At 43.8% G+C, this 8,393-nt stretch overlaps 1 pseudogene; it reads left to right on the top strand.

Annotated features, from left to right (window-relative positions):
• Positions 1-317: 317 nt before the first annotated feature.
• On the top strand, positions 318-2,314 carry LOC147888360 (L-type lectin-domain containing receptor kinase S.4-like; annotated as a pseudogene).
• The last annotated feature ends 6,079 nt before the right edge of the window (positions 2,315-8,393 follow it).

The following is an 8,393-nucleotide window of genomic DNA, read 5'->3' as shown; positions in this document are numbered from 1 at the left end:
GTAATTTTGTATTTGTTTACGAAAAAGGGGGCTGGTGAAAGAGAAAATCGCGGAGTGTTTAAGTTCGTCAAGATCACGTGTTCTCTTGTAGCCATAGGGTCAATTTAGCTGATTTCCGGGTCTCTCGGTCACAAATTCCGCATAGGTACGAAGTCGGTGCTCACGGCCGGGCGAAATAGCAAGACCGACTTTTACACAGCAAAGTTGCAAACACAACAGGAGCGCGCCCAAGACATTCCCGAGATTCGCTCATCACCTATAAATCTATACTGTCAATATGTATAGAGTCTAGACACTAGTTTCTCAATCAGATATCCATGGCAGGAAATGAAGCTTCGGCACACCTCTTCCTCGTCGTAAGCTTGTTCTTCAATGTCGTCTTGAGCTTAGAGTTTAATTGGCCAACAGTTGACACCATAGATGGGTTTTTACTTCAGAAACCGAAGGATGCTTCCTACAAGCCCTCCTACACCGGGGATGCAACCGGGGACTCCATCTGGCTCACTCCAAACCCCGATTCTACCCTCAGAAATTACCAGCTCTACGACGTTGGCCGTGTTCTCTACAAGACGCCCATTCCCCACCTCGTTTCATTCCATACCTCCTTCACGTTCCAGATCGTCACAAATACCCCGTATAACCATTCTGGCGATGGCCTTGCTTTCACCATTACCGCAGATGCGCAAGCCCCCTTGAACAGCACTGGCCGGTTCCTTGGCCTCACCTCCGAGTCCCGCCTCAATCGAAAGCAGCATCAGTTCTTTGCCGTTGAGTTTGACACGTTCCAGAACCTTCAAGCGGAGATCGTGGACCCGAGCGCCAGTCACATCGGAATCGACATCAATAGCCTGAAATCTATGGCGGTTCTCGACACCTCCAATCAATCCAGGTTCTATCCAGAGCTCTTCCTCTACAACAACTATACTTTCACTGCTTGGGTGAGCTATAATGCTTGCAGCCACCTGATCCAAGTGTGGGTGACCAACAGCAGCGCCATGGCAGATCAGCGTCCTCCGGAGCCATGCCTGTTGGCTAATTATAATCTCACTCAGATCTTCAAGGACGAGGATATGTTGTATGTTGGCATTACAGCCACCTCCGGTAATAATTCTCAAGGCAATGTCCTCTACTCTTGGAATTTCACCGTGGAGGACGTGAATAAGAAGCGATATCAGTCGAATCCGCGGGTTCGGATCCGTGTCGCTGGAGCGGTAGTCGTACTATGTACTGTAGCATTATGTAGCATCGTTCTGGTTGTTAGAAGGAGAAAATCAGCATCCCACCGAAGGAGGGAGACACCTGGAATGGAGATGGCTTCCATTGGCATGCACCGGTATAGGTACACAGATCTGAAGAGAGCTTCTCAAAACTTCAGTGATAAGCAGAAAGTGGGCCAAGGGGGATCCAGCAACGTATACAAGGGCATCCTTCCTGGTGGAATCCCGGTGGCGGTGAAGAGGCTAAAGGATGGCTTGAGAATGGAGGCTGAAATCGCACGAGAGGTGCAGATCATTAGCCAAATTCGCCACCGCAACCTGCTGCAGTTACAAGGCTGGTGCTACGAGAGAGGGGAAGCTCTGCTGGTTTACGAGTTCATGGCCAACGGCAGCCTGGACACCTATCTCTATGGGGAGAGAAAGCGCAGCCAGCCACTTACGAGTGAGGCGAAGTACAACATTTTAGTGGGGGTTGCTGCTGCACTGGAATACTTGCACGGAGGTTTGGGAGAGTGCGTGCTACACAGGGATGTGAAGGCAGCCAACGTGCTGTTAACAGAGAGCTTCGAGGCGAGGCTGGGGGATTTCGGGCTTGCGCGTCTCATAAAGCACGATCAAGTTGTGAGTATAACTTCAGCGGGCACGCCAGGATACGTCGCCCCGGAGGTGGTGTACAAGGGGAAGGCGACGGATAAGGCGGATGTATACAGCTTCGGAGTGTTGGCATTGGAGGTAGCTTGTGGGCGGCGCTCATTAGATGCAGCACCATCCAGGACGCCCTCGATCCAAACCTTTTACAGACATCGCTCAGCGAGAGGGAGAAGCTGAAATGGCGATGCGTGCTCCACTTGGCCCTTCTGTGCAGCCAAGCTTGCCCTCACTCACGCCCACCCATGAGGCAAGTGCACCAAGCTTTACAAGAAATCACTGTCTTACCAGTCCATATTCCTCGTCCCTGGCCCAAGCACTTGGCCCTTCCTCCTCGAGATGGGCTGGACATTCCAGTCCAGCGCTCTCTACAGTCCACCGTGCGCTCCGTCTCGGTGAAGGCTGCCGAAGAGAGATGCATATTACCTCTTTTAAATTACACTATATAGAAATAGGAGACGACCTTTCTTTAGGGAGGACTATGATGGTAGGGTCTCTTGAAAGTTCTACGGAAAGATGGAAATTTTTGGGGCATGCAAGGGTCCCTAAGGGATGGTGAGTTGTTAATTGGGTCCATAGTTTTGAAGTTAGTTCATTTGGTCAACCACAATTTGAATGGTCATACTAACCAATTTTTGAATGGTGAGATGGTATGAGCTTTAAGTGTGCGTTAGTGGTCGTTTAAGAGCTTCTAATGTGTTTAAGGTTTAAGGTTTTTGCTTTTTCTTGTAAATGGTTTTGTCTTTTGTTAGGTATTTTTCTCTAAAGATAGAGGCTCTCTTTGTCTCCACCCTTATATTACTCTTGCCAAAATAGGTACTTTCCCACTTTTACTTAATGGTCCATCACACTACACACCTCTTTCATCTCTTTTCTCTCCTCTCTTTCAATCATAGACATTTCCCCATATTCCTTCACCTATCATTTTCCTTTTACAAGTTATTAGAAATATTTATGGAGCTACTTTACACTTAGACTTATAATGACACTCCAAAAGACAGGGCGTTAGTGGGATTCCACCTTGTTTGCGTAATGTGAGCATAAAGATGGAAAATTTTTGCATGCCCCTCGCTAGGCCTAAGTGAAGGCCTCTTCTCTAAGAAACAAAACTTGGTAACTCCTCGAAGCTCCCCTCGACCTTGCCGGCTTGCCGGCCATATGTTAGGAGGGCAGTTGTGCTTGTAGTGTGGGATGTTGGAAACCAATTGATTTATAAGGATGGGACCCCATATGCGATAAGCGTTAGTTGTGTTGCTTCATCTGTTAAGTTATTGTTGGTAGATTTTAGTAGAATTATTAAGAAAAACACCCTTTGGTTAGCCAAGTGATCTTGGAGTTGATGTACCTTCTCTAAGGTCGAGTGTCAAGTTGCTATTCTCAACGTTGGCCCCGGACGGGGTTCGCCCATTTTTCTAGGGCCCTTTGTATTTTTCATTTTTTATAATATTTCCCACTCATATTTAATGGCCTCTTTCCTCTCCTTTATTTTCACTCATCTACCTTCCCCATATTCATTCACCTTCACTTGCTTTTTTTGCTTTCTCTTTCCTTCCAACACCTTTCCTTTCCCTTTTACAATAAAATTTTTTATTATAATAATCATCCCAGCTACTTTTCTCTAAATTCAGACTAAGTGATTGCGCTACCTTGTTTAAAGTAGGGCCATGTGGTTTGCCACCTTTGTATTTTCATGACTCTGTTAATGAGGTCATTTTTCTTTTACATAACATTAAAATATTAAACCAATTTAGTCTTCTTGCTATCCATCTATTCTTCCTTTCATTAAAAGCATGCCTTGTTTCACTAAGGAAAATAACTACCTCCACTACTCGAGGGGTTCACCTAAAAAAATTTAGTATACCACGTGCATTCAAATGGAGGGGTATTTTAACTCAACTTTTGGAAACATTTAATAGGATTACAATGACAGGAGAGCTTTTTTAATTAGGAAAAAATCCTTTAGTTTATGAGTAAAGAGGGGTGGTTTTATTGGGATAAGAATTTTAGTTGAGGGGTTATTTTAAATAGCCCTTGAATGCACGTGGTACATAACATTTGTTAGTAGTTCACCCCTTGAGCTCCACTACTAAAAGACATTGCTTTTCTTTTAAATTGGTGGCGATGTTTGCTTACTTATATCCACATTTAAATTCACCTACTTGTAATGATGGGGTGGCCTTTTTTGCATTTGTGTTTAGTGCTAGCTTTTATTAAGGGTTGGTCTTCTTGGAAATGGGCTAACCCCCTCAGTATAGCCCCCCATTTATATGGCTTGTGTGGGCAATGGGAAATAGGTGAAGGGCTCCTTGTGCAACTGGTATAGCAACCTGTGGACTGAAAGAGAAAGCGTCTTCTATAATTCGCACATACCTATATCAAGCTAGGCACTAGGCTTAGTTAGTCAACTCAGGGTGACATAAAAAGGCTTAGTTAGTCAACTCAGGGTGACATAAAAAGACCATCAAATCTTTGTAGGGAAAGATGTGCATTGAGTGGGAAATTAAGAGGATTGAGAATACGAGCCCATATAAGTGCACAGATTCTTAAAATAGTAGCTTATGCTGACTTGAGTGGAGCTACACTAGCTACTCAGATTGGTGAGTTATTACAAAAGGTTTCTCTCAAGACTGTTCGAGAATTTCACATCTTATAGAGTTGTTTAATGACTAGTGTCTAGACTAAGAATTTCTCTCAAGCAGCACTTCATATGATCCAAGAAATGAAGAATGTATGATACACACTTGTTGATGAGTTGAGAAAGGTATGTAACATTGCATTCAAGATGACACACTTCAACAGAGAAGAAACCTTCATGTTTTGGTAAGAAGATTCTGAGAAGTCACCAATAGAGAGTCTCCATTCTGAGGAGTCCAATAAGTCCAAACATAGACTAAGCCATGGGAATGGTTCTCCACGAATATAGCTCAAAGGTAGGACATGCCACGGGTCCAGGAACACAAAAGGAGGTCTACACATGTGTCAAAAGTAGAAGAGCACGAGACTAGACATAGTCTAAGCCAAGATTTGAACCAGGAGGCAAGACGTCATTTGATTAGTACAAGAGCTCACATCACAAGATGACATTAGGATAGAGAAAACCTAGTCTTGCTCCACCGTTGAGAAATCAGACTCTTAGTCTCACACCTTTGCCAAAAAGTAGGACCTTGAGTCTTACACCAGTGCAAGGGTGTGGTCACATACGTCATCAATGATTGAGTTTGATAATTCCCAAGGTTCTAGTGGTGGCTAGACGACGAATACCCAGGACACCACTAATGGTAGACATCACCATGGTCATGTCCACATCAATGAATCCTCTGACAAGAATGACTATGCTTATCCAACAGATGTCAAGGTAAAATCGGCTCGCTTGATAAAGGTCAAGTTTCAAGATTTTAAGGGAACTAAAGACGAAGATCCACATAGTCACAAAGTTTCCTATGAGTTTGTCACATCAATGGTGCTATAATAAAAGAAGAATACATGAATTATTTCCCTTGTATCTAACTAAGATGTTGCAATGCTAGTTTAACCAGCTTCCAATGGGTTACTTCAAAGATTGGAAGCAAATGTATAAAGCTTTTTCTTAAAAGGTTCAGACAAGGAATTAATGAGGAGGATATCCATACCAAGCTCGACGATTTGAAGCAAAAGGAGCATGAGTCTATATAGGATTTTGTGCTCAGTGTGTGATATCTAATCAATCAACTCAGCACTCCACCGAATGATTGATCACAATGAGCATTGTATTTACGGGCTATATGCAAACTGACCTCAAGTCTCCAAAGGTATTCATCGTAACAAAGACATATGACAAACTTTTGGACCGAGATATTATACTAGAAAAAAGTGGACCTAGCCAAGAGGAATACCAAGAAAAATATTGATGTGAGTGATGACGAGGATGCATCAACAAATCCTGACAAGATAAAGTTGGCATTAATGAAGTATCGAAAATAAATGGGTTTCAAAGAAAAGCCAAGTTAGGGAGAAAAATGGTGCAACAAGTGTTCTAGAAAAGGACACAGACGATGACTGTAGTATTTTAGGAGCTTTGGTAAATAGGTTGAAGCTCAAGAACATGAAGCCTTCACCATTTTGAGCTCAAATGGCATACCAATGACCACTTGAACCAATAGGTATGATCTCTAAAGTTGTTCTTACTATTGGTGAAAATCACTACATAGTGAGTCTATTAGTACTTCCTATGGAAGAGAATGATTGCCTATTATTACTTCAAAGACCCTAGGTTAAAAGTGCAAAAGTATTACATGATTGGGGTTCCAAGATGAGGGCGATCAATACTAGGGATAAAGAGGTATAGCTTCCTACCAATCCAATGGCTTTGTAAACACTGATAACAAATGTAGGGGAATGGGAATCCCTACATAACCAATCACTTTGGTACAAAACTTCCCTGCATGTAACTGTTGAGATATCAAGCTCTATCCCCGACATATCTCCTGGATGACTATCATTTATGTCACCGTCTATGTTAGTTGTACTCGTGGTGTAGTTAGACTACCACGTATGTTTTTGGTTTGGGTTCACATATGAACCACGTATTCTAGGTTTTGACATATAGGGTATTTCCCTCTTCTATTGTATTGTTGTTGTGTGCAAAAGTGAAGAAAGGCTTCACCCTCCAACCTTGTGTCCTCTCTCTTTTGTGTGTTGTGAAGAAAGCTGAACTTGAGTCTCCTATCTCTCTCCCTTATTCTTTACATGGTATCAGAGCCTTGTTCGTGGTAAGGAGCTCAAGAAAGCTAGCCAAGTTTGTGGTGTCCTGGTAAGAGGACCAGTGTAGCTTTCCTATTTCGAGTTTGGGAGCAAATCTCTGCAGGTAGCACAGCCAGAAGTGCAGGAGTGCACTGCTTCAGATTGAGAGGCCCTTCGCGGTGCGGCGAGAGCGCAGTATATGCTGCGGGTGAGGGCGAAGCCCACGGCGACTTTATTTTTCTGATTTGAGGCCATTTCGGGGCCCGTTTTGAAGGCGGAAGTTCTTCGCAGGCACTCAGAAAAAGGCCCTGTTTTTGCTGTGCGACCACCGCGCGGCTAGTCGGTGGAAAGGTGCCATAGAAATTGCATCGTATGCCTATGTGCAGAGATATTGGGAGTTGCAGATTCATGCCTGTTGCCTGTTGATGCAAATTCGTCACGAGGAAGTGACTGTGTGGTGAAATACCACTTTCATCAGTGTTGCAGATCTGCCCCTGTGAGGCTCTTTGCAGAAGTTTTGCTATTTGCCCTTCTGAGGCATTTGCTGTGTTTACAGGTTGCTGTTGCAATTCGTGATTTGTAAAATGTCTGAGAATCTGTCTACCATTGTCAGTGAGAAGCTTGACAAGAAAAACTTCCAAGCATGGAAGTTCAGGATGACAAACTTCTTTATGGGAAAGGGAGTTTGGGATTACATCAGTGGTGAAACTGCAGAACCAGTTTTGGGTGCTGCTCCCACTCCTGCTGAATTGAAGGCCTTTAAAGAATGGCATGAAAAAGCCAGAAAATGCCTGTATTGGCTATCCGTTAGCATTTCAGATTCTATGATTGTGCATATACAGGATCTAGAGACGCCTAAGGAGGCATGGGATACATTGGTGAAGCTGTATAGCACAAATACCAAAGCACGAAAGATGCAGCTAAAGCAGGAGTTGCACAATGTGCAAAGGAAAAATATGAATATAAATGAGTATTCCTTGAAGGTGAAAGGCCTTGCAGATTCTCTTGCCTCCATTGGAGCACCTGTTGATGATGAGGACTTAGTGTCCGTGACCTTGAATGGTCTTGGGAAAGATTATGCACAATTTCGGACATCCATTGGAGTCCGTGAAACATTTCCTGATTTTCAGGAACTTATTGCTCTCTTGCTGAGTGAAGAGCAAAGGAATGGTGGTTCAGCCACCTCAACTTCTCAAGAGACTGCTTTCTACTCGAATATAGGTAGAGGCAGAGGTAGAGGAAGAGGCCGTTCTGGTGGCCGTGCAGGAAATCAGAACCAACAGCAACAACAGGAAAACCAGTCCTATGGAGGAGGACGTGGTAGTTCTAGAGGCAGGGGGAGCCAAAGAGGCCGTGGTTCATGGCAAAGGAACCAGCAAGTAAATAGCAGCACAGAATGCTATTATTGTGGAAAGCCTGGACACAAGGAGAATACATGCTATAAAAAGCAGAATGACATCAAAAGTGGGAAGTTGCAGCAAAGCAACTATGCATCATCAAGTGGGCATGGTGACGACAGAAATGAGCACCTTTTTGTGATGCAGCATATGGTTAACTCCATGTCAGGAGATGCTGCATCTTGCAATGATGTTTGGTATGTTGATTCAGGTGCCTCTAACCACATGACCAGTCATGGTGAGTGGTTTCATGATGTCAGAAATTTGGATAAGCCAGGTTATGTTGAAACAGGTGATGATACTGCGCACCCAATTACGCAGGTTGGTAAAGTGCCATTGGCTATGCAGGATGGCAAAACAAAGTACTTAGCAGATGTACTTCATGTTCCAAAAATCACTAAGAACCTGGTTT

The sequence above is a fragment of the Dipteris shenzhenensis genome, chromosome 21 (genome assembly GCF_047967505.1).
Source record: "Dipteris shenzhenensis isolate YYH24624 ecotype China chromosome 21, Dip_SZ_1.0, whole genome shotgun sequence".
Classification (NCBI taxonomy): Eukaryota; Viridiplantae; Streptophyta; class Polypodiopsida; order Gleicheniales; family Dipteridaceae; genus Dipteris; species Dipteris shenzhenensis.
This window is presented reverse-complemented; position numbering and strand designations above follow the sequence as displayed.